This window comes from Rhinopithecus roxellana, chromosome 21, assembly GCF_007565055.1.
Source record: "Rhinopithecus roxellana isolate Shanxi Qingling chromosome 21, ASM756505v1, whole genome shotgun sequence".
Taxonomy (NCBI): Eukaryota; Metazoa; Chordata; class Mammalia; order Primates; family Cercopithecidae; genus Rhinopithecus; species Rhinopithecus roxellana.
This window is the reverse complement of record NC_044569.1, coordinates 1897177-1912697: the sequence shown is the minus strand read 5'-3', so window position 1 is coordinate 1912697 and position 15521 is coordinate 1897177. Positions and strand designations below refer to the sequence as shown.

General features: G+C 36.7%; 1 pseudogene; it reads left to right on the top strand.

The window, feature by feature from the left end:
- LOC104678050 overlaps nucleotides 1–15521 on the top strand; it is a 34431-nt pseudogene that overhangs the window by 5810 nt on the left and 13100 nt on the right.

The window sequence follows — 15521 nt, the reverse complement described above, 5'->3', positions numbered from 1 at the left end:
GTCTCACTCTGTTGCCCGGGCTGGAGTGCAGTGGCACAATCTCGACTCACTGCAACCTCTGCCTCCTGGGTTCTTTCCTACTTTTTACTAGAGTCTTAGCACAGAACTATCCCATAGAGCCCCATATATTAGATTTTCTAAAAATTACATTTTAAGTAAAAATCAGGTGAAATTAACTTAATATATTTTATTTAACCCAGTTTATGTAAAATATTATTTAAACATGTAATCAATATAAAAATTAATGAGACTTTTTAGGTGGTTTTTCTTCATACCAAGTCTCTGAAATCTGATATATATTTTACCTTTACGGCACATCTCAGTTTAGACTAGCCACATTATAAGTGCTCAAGTCTGCATGTGACTAGTGGCCACAGCTGGGCACAGGCCCAGCATATATAATATAATCAATGAGTGAACAAATGAGGTTGTGTGATTTACTTAAAGAAGCAGGATGGAAATGGGACATGAGTTTCCGATTCTTTATTTCTGCTATTTGTGCTGGGCATTTCCCATGTCTCTCCCATTCCCTGCATCATCCCATCCCCCACCCAGCATTGAGTGCCTGTATCTCCAGGCATAAAATTAAAAGGTAAGTGATTAAATCCTTTATGATTACTTATATAAAACTCTCCAGTATCTCTGACATGAACACACAATACTAGTAAACTGGGGTGAATTGTTATACTTGCAGTTGTAACTATTTTAAGAACACAACAAAAGGCTGTTTGAGAAGTGAGGGAAAGAAATTTTAAGACAAAAGTATCTTAACTGGCAACATTTGTGTTAAATGAACACTTGATTCAATTTTTTAAAAGTTGTTTACAGTAATTAGTACGTGTTGTTTGTGAGTGGGAGTATACATCAATCAGTGATCTTGCCTCGAGTGCCAAAATGTTTTGTTGATGATTTGAGTTGATGGTGCCAAGATTCCAGGTTGAGAAGTTTTATAATTGTTTAAAAATATATATTTAACATTGGTGGAAGGTGTCAGCATCACAGTTTTTATTTTGACAGTATCCTAGGTGTTCATCTAAATGCTCATAACGGACATTAAAGAGTATACCTTGCTTTTTAATTAGAAAGATTAGCCTCGTGTATCCTGGCCGGCTTCCAATTTAGATAAGGAAGCTTTATTTTGATCTTCACTGTAGCTACGTTGGACTTCATACCTTCTTCATTTCCCATTTTGACCTGTTAACATAGTTTTCTGTTTGTTTTTAAACATCATTCACTGAACTGCTTCATTTCCCATCAGTAATGGCCAAAGTTTTATTGGCACATAATTTGCCTGATTTAGGAACTATCTCTTTATACTTGATAAAGAAGGTTAAACAATATGTTCATAGTTGCCTAGGTTTAAATTATAATGGGATGATGAAGAATGTTGTTGATCTGTTATTTCCAAAATGGTTTATTATTTATTTATTTATTTATTTTGATACAGAGTGTTGCTCTTATCGCCCATGCTGGAGTGCAGTGGCACGATCTCAGCTCACTGCGACCTCCATCTCTCAGGTTCAAGTGATTCTCCTGCCTCAACCTCCTGATAGCTGGGATTATAGACATGTGCCACCACGCCTGGCTAATTTTTGTATTTTTAGTAGAGATAGGGTTTCACCATTTTGGCCAGGCTGGTCTCGAACTCCTGACCTCAAGGGATCCACCTGTCTTGGCCTCCTAAAGTGCTGGGGTTGCAGGTGTAAGCCACCGCGCCTGGCAAAATTATTTCTTATCAATGGAAAGGGACACCTGTTTCTTCCGTGTCATCTATTTATAATGCAGTGGCTGTTTGGACAATATTTCATATCTATTCATATAAGCTTATGAAGCCCAAGAATTTTGTTAGGTGGTTAGCCCATAGGCCTTTTTTCTAACCCTGGCACTTATAAGAATCTCAGAACTTAACTGCTAAAAAAATAAGATAATTTAAGAGTGATCACTACGACTGTAAAATAGAAAAGTTTATTTTATTTTGAGAATCTCAAACAACAAATCTTTACCATTTTATCTAGTAAATAAAGTATTATACTGCAATGTACCTATGTATGATGCTACCATGATACAAGCTATGGGAATAATATTTATTTACAGTAATGGAAAATATTATGAAGGGCTAACTGTCAGAACAAGTCACTGACATTTGGATTCTATTAATTAAAGAATTCTTTGATAGGTTCACACAAGCAAACATGTTTAATATTCATTGCTTTGTCCATTTGAAAAAAAGTCGCATCTTAAACGCTGATTTTTTCGCCTGTGAATTGATGGATTTATTCACTGCCAGCAAATAGTTGTCATCTTTAATATAATTATGTGCTTCACAGATTACAGATATATCTTTAAGCACTCTGTCTTTTTTTGGTCTTTATTCTAATTATGCTTGAGAAAAATAGACTTTAAAATATTGGCTTTTTGTTTTTCCTAATCCATGTTAGTCTAAGTTTAAGGAAGCTTTGATAGTTACTTTTCCAAAGGTAAAATAAAAAATTTAAAAATGTTTTATGTTCAAAGTTCAGTTCTTAGAGGAGATCCTGAGTTTTAGCTAGAAATGTTTTCAGTTTTATGTAAGTTATAATCAGAAATATTAAAAATGTACAGTGAAATTGTGTTTTCATTCAACTCATACTCTTAGTGACAATTTGTTTTTGTGGACTATTTAGGATACTAACGTTGAAATAGATAGGCTTCTGGCCAAGTGCAGCAGCTCATGCTCACAATCCCAGCACTTTGGGAAGTCTAGGTGGGAGGATTGCTTGAGACCAACCTGGGCAACATAACAAGACCCTATCTGTACAAGAAAATAAAGATAAGTCTAGCTGGGTTCAGTGTTGTGTGTAGCCTCAATACTTGGGAGGCTGAGATGGGAGGATTGCTTGAGCCCAGGAGGTTGAAGTTGCAGTGACCCTTGCTAACACTCTAGTCTGGGTGACAGAGTGAGACTCTGTCTCAAAAAAAAAAAAAGCCTCCTTTTCTCAATTGTAGTACACCTCTTATGTGAGGTGAGCATATGCCCTAGCTTACCAGTGACAGTCCTGGTTAATTCCTATTGCTCTAGCTTAATTATTAATAGAGCTCGCTTCTACTTTAAAAAACGTCCTGGTTTGGATGACTGTAAACCATATGGTCAGAGCCTGGTGCAGTGGTTCGTGCCTGTAATCCCAGCATTTTGGGAGGCCAAGGCAGGAGGATCACTTGAGCCCAGAAGTTTGAGACCAGCTTGGGCAACATAGTGAGACTTTGTTTCTATAAAAAATAAAAACAAATTAGCTAGGTATGGTGTGTATGCCTGTGGTCCCAGCTACTCAGGAGGCTGAAGCGAGAAGATCTCTTGAGCCTAGGAAGATGAGGCTTCAGTGAGCCATGCACTGCACTCCAACCTGGGTGACAGAGCAAGTACATTTTTCTTTTTACTTCAGAAAGCTTCGGCTGGGGGCAGTGGCCCATGCCTGTAATTCCAGCACTTTGGGAGGCCAAAGCAGGCAGATCATGAGGTCAAGAGATTAAGACCATCCTGGTCAACATGGTGAAACGCCGTCTCTACTAAAAACGCAAAAATTAGCCAGGCGTGGTGGTGCACACCTGTAGTCCCAGCTACTCAGGAGGCTGAGGCAGGAGAATTTCTTGAATCGGGGAGGCAGAAGTTGCGTGAACCGAGTTTGTGCCACTGCAGTCCAGCAGTCCAGCCTAATGAGTGAGACTCCGTCTCAATAAAACAAACAAACAACAACAACAACAACAAAAATGCTTTACACTGTAGGAGGTAACTAAAAGTATATACAATTTGATCATAATTTAATTAGCCTCAGAGTTGAAAATAAACTGGGCTTCTTCAGTTAGGATTGGAGTAAAACACCTATTATGATCATCTCACTTCATTTTTTAGACTATTTAATTTATTTGTTAGCATTTTTGGTACACATGCTTTTTTTACTTGCCTTACAACAGGTACGTACATTTGAGAAATGAATATAAATTGACTTCTAATAGAATTAGAAAAATGGTTATACTGGCTTTCCCAGCCCTGGTTGTGAGTTGTTTCATGTACTAAATTTAAAATCAAGTAGATTGAAGGGTCTTAAATTATGTTGTAATCTCAGAAGGGACAGAGTAGGAAGTGCTCCAAAAAATTTTGATCATGTTCTACAATCAATGCTGGCATATAGCCATATTCCCAGCCTTCTTGTGCTATGGAAAGAGTCCAAAGCTGGGAGATAGGATGAGAGATTAAATTCTGACCCTATCTCTGATTATCTGCATGTTTCCTAGACAAGTCTTATTTCCCTCACTGAAAGAGGATATTAATACTCACTGTGCCCAAAGGGGTTGTGGTAAGAATGAAATAATATATTTGAAATTTCTTAAAGAAGAATTAAGAGAAGTTTGAAGCAGCTTGCCTATTGGGAGAAGAATGGCAGAAGGCTTTCCAGGCAGAAGGCATGTGCAAAGGCTATATTGTGGGGAATCATTGTTGAGTTCTATAATTGCAAGTATATAGTAATGTATTTGTATAAGTTGATATTGGGAAGGCATCAGCTGCACCATCTAATTTGCTGAATGAATTCTAATTTTTAATTCTAATCTTGTTGAGCAAGTAATTTAATTTCTCTGTACTTTGGTTGTTGATCAGTGAAATGAAGGTAATAATATGTACCTTGAGTGTTTTACAGGATTGTTGATAGGATTAAATGAGAGAGAAATGTAAGAAACTGTAACAATGTAAGAAACTGTTGTTAACAGTAGATAGATTTAAGAGCTACAGCTGGCCGGGCACTGTGGCTCACGTCTGTAATCCCAGCACTTTGGGAGGCCAAGGCGGGTGGATCACGAGGTCAGGAGATCAAGACCATCCTGGCTAACAGGGTGAAACCCCGTCTCTACTAAAAATACAAAAAAAATCAGCTGGGCGTGGTGGCGGGTACCTGTAATCCCAGCTACTTGGGAGGCTGAGGCAGGAGAATGGCATGAACCTGGGAGGCAGAGCTTGCAGTGAGCCAAGATTGCATCACTGCACTCCAGCCTGGGCGACAGAGCGAGACTTTGTCTCAAAAAAAAAAAAAAAAAAAAAAGCTACAGCTAATCAGATCTCTTCAATGGCTAAAGTTGTATAGTTATAGGGAAACTATTGAATTGCTAGGCAAATTGTGAAAGATTTATAATTATAGAAAGGATTACACTGTATTGTTAAATGCTTTTACATGTATTATTTTGATTTACATAGTTGAGTTCAGGTAAGTTAGATAGTATTATTATATGGTTGTTGTTATTTTATTATATTCCAAGGGATTTAAAAAATCATCTAACCCAGTGGCAAAATGGTATAGAAAGGAGAAATTAATCTATTCATTTATTTAAGAATTAGTGGTTATAAGAAATTATTTATTGGCCAAGCATGGCGGCTTATGCCTGTAATCCCAGCACTGTGGGAGGTCAAGGCAGGTGGATTGCTTGAGCCCAGGAGTTTCAGACCAGACTGGACAACATGAGGAAACCCCACTGCTACAGAAAATACATAAAAATTAGCTGGGCATTGTGATGTGCACCTGTAGTCAGAGCTACTCCATAGGCTGAGGTGGGAGGATTGTTCCAGCCTGGGAGATGGAGGTTGCAGTGAGCTGAGATCTTGCCACCGCACTCTAGCTTGGGTGACAGAGTGAGACCCTCTCTCACAATTATTAATAATAATAAAATAATATCTGTTGTTATTGGGCTTTTTTCAGCAGCGTGTATCTCCACTTTTTTGTATTTGCTGTGCACTCTTCAGTTTTCCTATTTCCTCTTTATTCAATTCATTAGCTACTTTACCCCAACTTCTAAGGAGATAGTGTTTTTTTTTAAAACTCACCTTTAATTATTCTAACAGAAATTCAAGTTAAACGAAAAGATGATGTGCTTTTAGTCAGATTTCTTTTTTCTTTGCACCTGTTTCTCCTTCACTTTCTCTGAACTAAGTTTACATATTATACAAACAAATATGGTATTTACTTAATTAAAGTACATGATTAACTGTTCAGTTTTAAAATTTTTAATCTGCTTGACTAGAGCCTTCATATAATGTGTTTTTCAGAGCCAAGCCTCAGGATCACATTATAGGTTATAATGAATTACTTCTTGTAACTAGACCCTCTTGGACCCAGTCCAAGACAAACTTGTACTATTCAAAATTGTGTGTTTCACTGTAATGAAAAATGTTACTTGAGGGTCCAATGTAGTCAATCTGTTTTTACTATAACTTTACTAATGTAAAAACTTAAACAATGAAGTCTTTGGATCAATGCTGGACATAAGAGTATTTACAGAGTACATACTAACTGTCCATTTTGCTGCTGTTTGATCCTTTAAAAATTGGCAGCCAAATTCAGGAAATAAATTGAAGTTTATTAGAAAATACCTTTCTCACAGAAGATCAAGTTTCAGTGCATCTCAGGTTTTGTGGGAATGGATCAAATACATCAGACAAAAATAGGCTAAAGTTCCTTCCTCTCCATTTGAAATCGCTGTACTGATTTCTCAGAACATCTATTTTAATTGTATTTTGTATTAGAATTTTATAAAACTAAAGAAAAAGCAGTTTGACTATATTTGTCCTATAACATGATATGTTGGGCCCGTCTTGGGCCCTGCTTGCTCCAGGTGTTTCAGTGGCAACCAGATTCATGCAGGTGAAACTTGACAGTCCCTCACCTGACTCTCTGTCCTAGGAGCTTCTCTGAAGCCAATAGAAACAAGTATGCGATTTGAAAGTGTAAGAAATTAGCAACCCATGCAGCAACTCTTAACTGATGGAAGTCAGAAGTTGTAGATAAGTGCTCTTCTCTTGTGTCTTCTGACAGGCTATTCTGGGGTAGTTTGATGGCTCCTAAGAAGATACTGGGCTTGAGCCCTGTTTGCTCATAGTGGTGGATGAACTCAAGGATAAACTTTTGTATTGGCCTTCCTTCCTTTCACTAATCCCTTACTCCTGTTTCTGGGTGCTTTCCCAAATAAAGAACTTGCACGTAAGCCAGAGGTCTCAGGCTCTTACTTTCCATGGAGAACCTAGACTAAAAGGGGAAACTTAAGATTTCTATTTCACTGTTTTTGAATTATTATTATTATTATTATTATTATTTTTGAGACGGAGTCTCGCTCTGTCGCCCAGGCTGGAGTGCAGTGGCCAGATCTCAGCTCACTGCAAGCTCTGCCTCCCGGGTTTATGCCATTCTCCTGCCTCAGCCTCCGGAGTAGCTGGGACTACAGGCGCCCGCCACCTCGCCCGGCTAGTTTTTTGTATTTTTTAGTAGAGACGGGGTTTCACCATGTTAGCCAGGATGGTCTCAATCTCCTGACCTCGTGATCTGCCCGTCTCGGCCTCCCAAAGTGCTGGGATTACAGGCTTGAGCCACCGCGCCTGGCCTGTTTTTGAATTATTAATGGAAATTTTAACTTTTAAAAATTTGCATGCATGGATGGGATAGTCAGATTAATTGTATCAGTCATTTGTAAGAATGTTAATGACCCAAGATAGGTTGAACATGTGCATTTGAGGTTTTTCTGATAATGTTAATGGGTTAGATTTGAAAAGACTCCCTCACTTGCTCCTTCTCTCTTGTAGGCAGAAGAATCTTTTCTTGCGGCTCTCCTAGGATCTACCAACCAGAGATTCTAATGTGATATGTTTGGAATGGAGTTATTGATCTGCATTTTTAATAGTCATCCTCCAGGTGAGTCAGATGGTCATGGACTACGCTTTGAGAAACACTGCTAGGTTATTACAGTTGTAATACTCCTGGGTATTATTAGCTACATAAAGTTATAATCAATCTTATATTTCTTAATGTTTCAAGAGTCATTGAGAAATTCATTAGATTTAAAATATTTTCATGTTGGAAGTGTTTCTCACTCCTAATCTAAATCGTAGATATGATAGGCAAAGAACTTTCAAGGGAATAGATTTAAGATAAAACTTTGAAACTAAAAATTTGTCACTCAAGTTACATTTTCACTTTGTCAGTGGTACATAACTTCTAAGATAATAGTTTCTGGTTGTTCTTAAGGCTGTATGTCTTTAACACAATGAACTGTTATGTACTATATTTCCCAGTTTTGGATTTATAGACAGTTCAGTTGTTAGTCTTGAGTTATTCAAATCAGCTATTTGTATAAAATCATTTATGTATTTATTGAGACAGCATTTCACTCAATTGCGCAGACTGGAGTATAGTAGTGTGAACACAGCTCACTGCAGCCTCGATCTCTTGGGATCAAGTAATCCTTTTGCTTCAGTGTCCTTTGTAGCTGGGGCCACAGGCCTGTACCACTGTGCCCAGGTAACTTTTTATTTTTTATTTTTTGTAGAGACAGGGGTCTCACTTTGTTTCCCAGGCTGGTCTTGAACTCCTGGGCTCGAGCAATCCCCCTACTGTAGCCTTTCAAAGTGCTGGGATTATAGGTTTGAGCCACCATTCCCCACCAGAACATTTTAAAAATTTTAAAATTTTTGTTGTTTTTCTGCCTTCTTTGCAATTGTTTGTAGTAATATCTACTGTAAACATTTAAAAGTAAATGCACATTAAATACTAATTTTAATGACTACTCACATAGGCTAAATTGCTTACGTATATAATAAAATACTTTTAATAAGAATATATAATTAATTAGGCTGGGCATGGTGGCTCACACTTGTAATCCCAGCACTTTGGGAGGCTGAGGGGGGTGGATCACCTAAGGTCAGGAGTTCGAGATCAACCTGGCCACATGGTGAAACCCCATCTGTATTAAAAATACAAAATTTCACCAGGTGTGGGGGCATGTGCCTGTAATACCAGATACTTGAGAGTCTGAGGCAGGAGAATCGCTTGAACCTGGTAGGCGGAGGTTGCAGTGAGCCAAAATCACACCACTTTACTCCAGCCTGGGCGACAGAGCGAGAGTCTCTTTCTCAAAAAAAGAAAAAAAAATGTGATTAATTAGTGGGCTAAATTAGTGAAATAATACTTTTGTCTTTCTGCACACCATCTACATACAGTGTCTACAATTTAAGTGAAAAACAAGATTCTTTTAGCATGGACTTAAATTGAAATTATAGCATCAGCAGAAAGCTTTTTGTAAAGCAATTAAACATCTTTCAGGAAATTAAAGTTGATTACAAGAGCTCAATAAGATCAGTTGTGTTATAAAAGGATTATTAGTTGGTTCTAATGTTAACTCTTTTTTTTTTTTTTTTTTTTTTTTTTTTTTTGAGACGGAGTCTCACTCTGTTGCCCGGGCTGGAGTGCAGTGGCCGGATCTCAGCTCACTGCAAGCTCCGCCTCCCGGGTTTACGCCATTCTCCTGCCTCAGCCTCCCGAGTAGCTGGGACTACAGGCGCCCGCCATCTCGCCCGGCTAGTTTTTTTTGTATTTTTTAGTAGAGACGGGGTTTCACCGTGTAGACCAGGATGGTCTCGATCTCCTGACCTCGTGATCCGCCCGTCTCGGCCTCCCAAAGTGCTGGGATTACAGGCTTGAGCCACCGCGCCCGGCCCTAATGTTAACTCTTAACCAATTTTTTGCTCTTTATTCATTCATTGGAAGATACGTCATTTGACCTCTTTTTAGTTAAGCAAACTCTCAGAATGTTTGTCGTGGTATTCTGAACTCCCTTCTGACTAGTACATTTCACAAAAAGCTCCTCCTTTGTGATCTTTGCTCATCAGCTTCATTCCCTAATCAATTAGTCTGAGGCTAATTTAATATTATCTTTAGAAAATGTTAAATCCTCTTCTATCTTCTTCTTGTACTCTATATATTTTGGACTCACTCTGCTCATCATTACTTGCTATCAAAATAATGCAATATAATTTAATATTAGCCTATAATACATTTAATTCAGAAGGGATTTTTTTTTTGTAGGAGAAAACACATTCCAGAGTCCTGAAAGAATAATTTACTTGGTAGTAGAAAAAGCACAATCCTTAGAGCATATAGAAATCCTTAGGCTGAGGTAGGAAGATTGCTTGAGGCTAGGAGTTCAAGATCAGCCTGGGCAACATAGGGAGACCACCTCTCTACAAAATTGTTTTTTAAAAATCCAGGTGTAGCAGCATGTGCCTGTGGTCTCAGCTACATAGGAAGCTAAACCTGGGTGACAGGGCGAGACCCTGTCTAAAAAAAAAAAAAGAAAAAGAAAAGAAATTCTTGGCCAATTAATTTGATGTCATGTTAGATAATAGATAAAAACAGCCATTGGAAAATTCACAAGGCACAAGTAAGGTACAGCCATGCATTGAATAGCAATGTTTTGATCAGCAACGGAATACAAATGCTACAGTGGTCCTATAAGATTATACTACCACATATTTTTACTGTACCTTTTCTATGTCAGTATATGTTTAGATACACAAATACTTATTATGTTACAGTTGCTTACAGTATTCAGTACAGCATGCTGTACAGGTTTATAACCTGGAAGCAATAAGACATACCATATAGCCTAGGTGTGTAGTAGGCTCTGCCATTGAGGTTTTGTAAGTAGACTTTATAATGTTCACACAACAATGAAATCACTTAATTTCTAATTTCTCAGAATGTATCCCTGTTGTAACTTAATGCATGACTGCATTCTAATTTGAATTATCCATGTCACACTTTCTTCCATTAGTGCAGATTATTGAAATTGAATTTTTAAAAAGTATTTAAGGCTTTTAATCATCTTGGTGTACTGCTCTCACAATACTTTTACCAAAGACTTCTTTGAAGTGAATCTTTAATTGGATTGGATTGTATGGGTTTCTGATTTTTTTAATTTAAGAAGGTTAAAATATTTTCCAACATTGTATCTTTTTTTGTTTTTGAGACGGAGTCTTGCTCTGTTGACCAGGCTAGAGTGCAGTGGCGTGATCTTGGTTCACTACAACCTCTGCCTCCCGGGTTCAAGCGATTCTTCTGCCTCAGTCTCCTGAATAGCTGGAACTACAGGCACACGCCACCATGCTGGCTAATTTTTGTATTTTTAGTAGAGACGGGATTTCATCATGTTGGCCAGGCTTGTCTCGAACTCCTGACCTTGTGACTGGCTGCCTCAGCCTCCCAAAGTGCTGGGATTACAGGTGTGAGCCACTGTGCCCGGCCCCAACATTATATCTTAATGCCTTCCAAGATTGCTGATTTTATTTTTATCTTTCTGACAAAAATGTGCATATTCTAAGTTAAAGTTGACTTCTCTTACTGAAAGAAAATACTGAAATACTTCGGCAAATACCGAAGCTATTTGTTGAAATGTATTATATAGTCTATAAAAGGGATAAGAAAGATACTGACATTTGCTGAGCACCTGCTGTGTTCTAAGAACTACATGAAGTGTTTTACATAACATCTCATTTAATTCTTCCAACAACTCTGAAAGAATGGTATTAGTTTCTTAACTTCCTTAACTAGATGGAGAAAAGCTAACTCAGAGAGTTAAATAATTTCCAAGGGGAACGTAATCTGTAGCAGAGTTATTCAGACCCATGTCAATTTGGCTCAAAAGCTCACATGCTTTTCAGTATACTGTCTTTTCTCTTGTAAAGTTAAGAAACAAATGAAAGTGATTATTTTTCTGAGTCCACTTGGACTGAACTAAAATGACCAAATTTAGAAGCATTTCCCAGGTAGGATTTTACCTGTGAAAAGATGAGGTAATTAGTAGAATTAACATTTAGTACCAGGAATCAGAATTGAAATTTTGGGCCTTTGGTTCTCCAACTTTCTGTAATCACATTTCCTAGGAATTCCTCAAATTAAAAACGTTTAAAACATTTTTTGAGCACTTGTGTGCAAAGCTTACCCCTTAAATAACGGCTTCTATCACCTCTAAGATGGGTTTTTAAGTCCTGTAATTTCTGTCTTCATAACGTAATTTTCCTGTCAGTTCTAACCAAACTTTAGGAATACTATATTAACTTAGACAAATCCTAGATTATGAGCATATAAGAATGACTAAAATAATACAAAAATACATGCATACTAAGAAAATAGACAGTAGAGACAGTTTAAAGCAATATTAAGTCAGAAAATGAGAGTGGGATCCACAAGGTGGGCAAGTATGAAAGAATGTGAGGCCTTCATCAGTTTGAAACAAAATTATATGATGGCATTAAGAGATTAGGGTTTGAAGTGGTAGTCACGTTCATTATCAATGGTAATCCCATATATATTCAGCCATTGTCCTAAAAATGTTTGGGGCAATAATGATACAGATTAAAATACAAAAACAAATGATTTCTTAGTTCACCAAAGATTCATTAACACATTATACAACATAATTTTACCTTTTTAGATTAGATTTCATGTAGTATTCAGAAGAGTCAATGTAGGGTAGTGAAAAAATTACTGGTCTTGGTGGTAGTCAGGAAACCTGGATGTTCTGGCTCCAGATCTACCCTTAGATTATATAATAGTGATTTAGCTATATTTTGGGGCTTTTCATTTCTTAACTCAAAAATGAGATGTTAGATTCATTGGTTATTCTTTAAATGTCCCTCTTAGGTAAAAAATGTCATAGTTCTAAGTGCTTTTAGTGGAAAACACATGAAGATATTCAGAAGGGAAAGAAGTTGCAGTTGTTAAGAAAGCTAGCATTGTTGACAAAAAGAGTTATGTGAAATTGTGTGACTGGGAATAAGAAGAAATGCATCCTCGACTAAAAGAGTAAAAAAATTTTAAATGAGTGGAACACTTTTTGACTAGGCGCTGAGATATGTTGGTCTGTATAAAATATACACTCCTAATTTGATTGACAAATTTATATGTCCTCAGTTTTAACAAAAATATCACAATGTATCAATATTTTAAATGACTCAATTTATGGAAAATATATAAAAGTAATATTTAATAGAACTTACCTACATTTGAAAATGAAAATTCCATTAAATGAAAACTGTGCAATCCTCTCCCAAAATACAGAGTTAAGCTTGAAATTTTACCCATGGATTTTATATAAAATGTATATCTAGTTCCTAAATAGCTTTCTTCAAAACCATAAACGTAAATAATGCTCAATAAATAAATTAGAATCCCAATTTAAATTTATCTTTAAACAGTAAGCCCTATGTTTTAAACATAGTGTGATTTAAATTTTTTAAATTACTGCGTACAATATATTCACCAGAAATACTAACAATGTGCTCTATTGGTATATGTATTACCTGAAAACTAGGTTTCATGTAGTAAATTCAGAAAAATTCAGCCAATTGAAAGTTTTGATCCGTATTACCAAAAACTTGTCAAAATACAATTTGTACTGAATAAAATTAATATTGGTTTGCTGAATCAGCACATTGCTTTTGCAGATACAACATTACATAGCTTTTCAGCAGTTTACCTGGATTACCAGAAATTCTATGCAGAACTGCCTAGAAGTAGGACTATGAAGCATCCAAGGGTTTTCCCTGCAAAAAATGAAATCTCATCTGAATGTTTATTTTTTACACTTTTAAATTTATTCTGTCAACATTCTAAGGAAACTAATGTTACAGCCTTTGAGTTAGAAAATAATATTATAGCCTTTGAGTCTGAACATAATGACAAAGTGGGAACCCTAGGGACAATGAAAAGGATGCATCAGCCTTGCTCAGTTCAAAGCAAAGTCCTATTAAGATGACAGGAAAGCATTCAGTATAAATACGTTAAAATTTTTTTAAATTCCCAGATAAAATCGTATGTCAGCTGTTATGTTAAATTAAATGCCCCAGAAGACATGTGCTTCAATTCAATCTAACATCAGTAAATAGAGGGGTAGGATGGTATGCCAACATAAATCTAAAGGGATTGGTAACTTTCATTTTACATGATACAAACTACTAAAATAAATTAATTGGATTAAGTAAAGACAGAGATAAAAGGAAGATTTTTAATATAAATGGAAGGAAGATCCAAGTATTCTTTAACCTAAAAAGTTTTTCAGACCTAATAGGCATGACAAAACCTGTCTTCATTCCTTTCTATTCAGCTCAGCAAGTGCTTTTGAGCTCCAATAGTTAATCAGTTACCAGATTCCACAATCTTTGTTTTTCACACTCCTCAATTTTTGCTGTGAATTGTTCTAATGCATGTACTTAGGATCACCAGCAGGCCAATACTTTTTTTGGCCTTAAAAAGGCAATTATTATTTATCCACAATTAGATTTACCATATAAAATTGTTACCATATAGCAACAGCCTATAAAACATAATAGTTACATTATGAAAGAAGTAGATGGCTTAATATAAATCATTAATATTTGAAATTTATTTGGCAAAATTATTCAGTCCAGCTTTTAAAATTACTACAGCCATGCACAACTTACAAAAAAGCATAGTAAGAGAATATTATATACCAAATAACCTTTATGCAAACAAATCAATGAACATAATGCAAGTGTTACAAAGCAATATCTAGCTTTATGGAAAAGGTATAATGCAGCTATTACTATGTTAAAAATCGATCATCTTTTTAAACATCATTTCTTAACTTTCCAAAATGCATAGAAAACTGAGAAATTTAAAAAATATACTTACCCTTCAATTTATTTAGAAACCTCTGCTCTTGGTGAAAAGCAGAAATTATTTCACTGCTCACTTTCCCTGAAGCTATGAACTTAAACATTAAATCAGTGAACACCACCTCTGGACCACACTAGTTTGTTAGACACTACTGCTATGTGGAAGAGTTCTGCTGCATCTAAGCTATATACGGTGTGCAATGGATAACCTAATATGCCTTTCATTTAACTGGCTGGGCAGGTTTCTACCGTCTGTGGAACATGGAATCAAACCAGAATATGTTGGCACAACAGGCCAGTAAAACCGGTTCTTCCGTAGATCCAGAACCTGTCCAACCAGTCTGTATCAAAGGCTAGCCCAACATGCTGCAGCGGCTCAGCTCTGCTAAGCTTGTACTGGGTGAGTTATCCCCACCTCCTGTGAACTCCCAACAAACTACTCAGAATGTTGTAGCCTCCAGCAAAATAATTCAGAGTTCTAGTGGGGGGGTAGATCTGTGTCAGGTATAGCAAGAGTCCATTGTTATAAGACTCTCATGGTAGACATATGTAAGCAAGTGGTCTGTTATCTTCAGAGGTAGGTAATCCTTTTAAACATGTATTCTGGGGCATTCTGCTGACTACAGCCTCTAGAAATAGATTACCTATGATGAAGATGAATCCTATAATGCCTGACCTTTTCCACTAGTCTGCTTGGCTTTGCTTAATCTAGCTTAGCCTTGAGGAGAGAGATTGATATTCCCCACAGGGTAGTGGGCTTGAGAGCCAGAAGGAAGTATTTCTAGAAGGAGAGAAACAAGGTGTAGGTTGACCAAACATTTGCCTGGGTGTGTTATCTTCCTTGTTCTCAAATGATCCTCATACCATTCCAGTCTAAAATTGGAAAAACTCCTACGTACTAGGGACAACTTAAAGAGGTTTTGCTCTGAATATTCAACAGTTCAACACAAAGTATTTATATCAACTATGTTTCAAGAACTGTGCTAGGTACAGGGTTCACAATGTAAGTAAAATTAGTAAAGATGAGAGCAACTTCAAA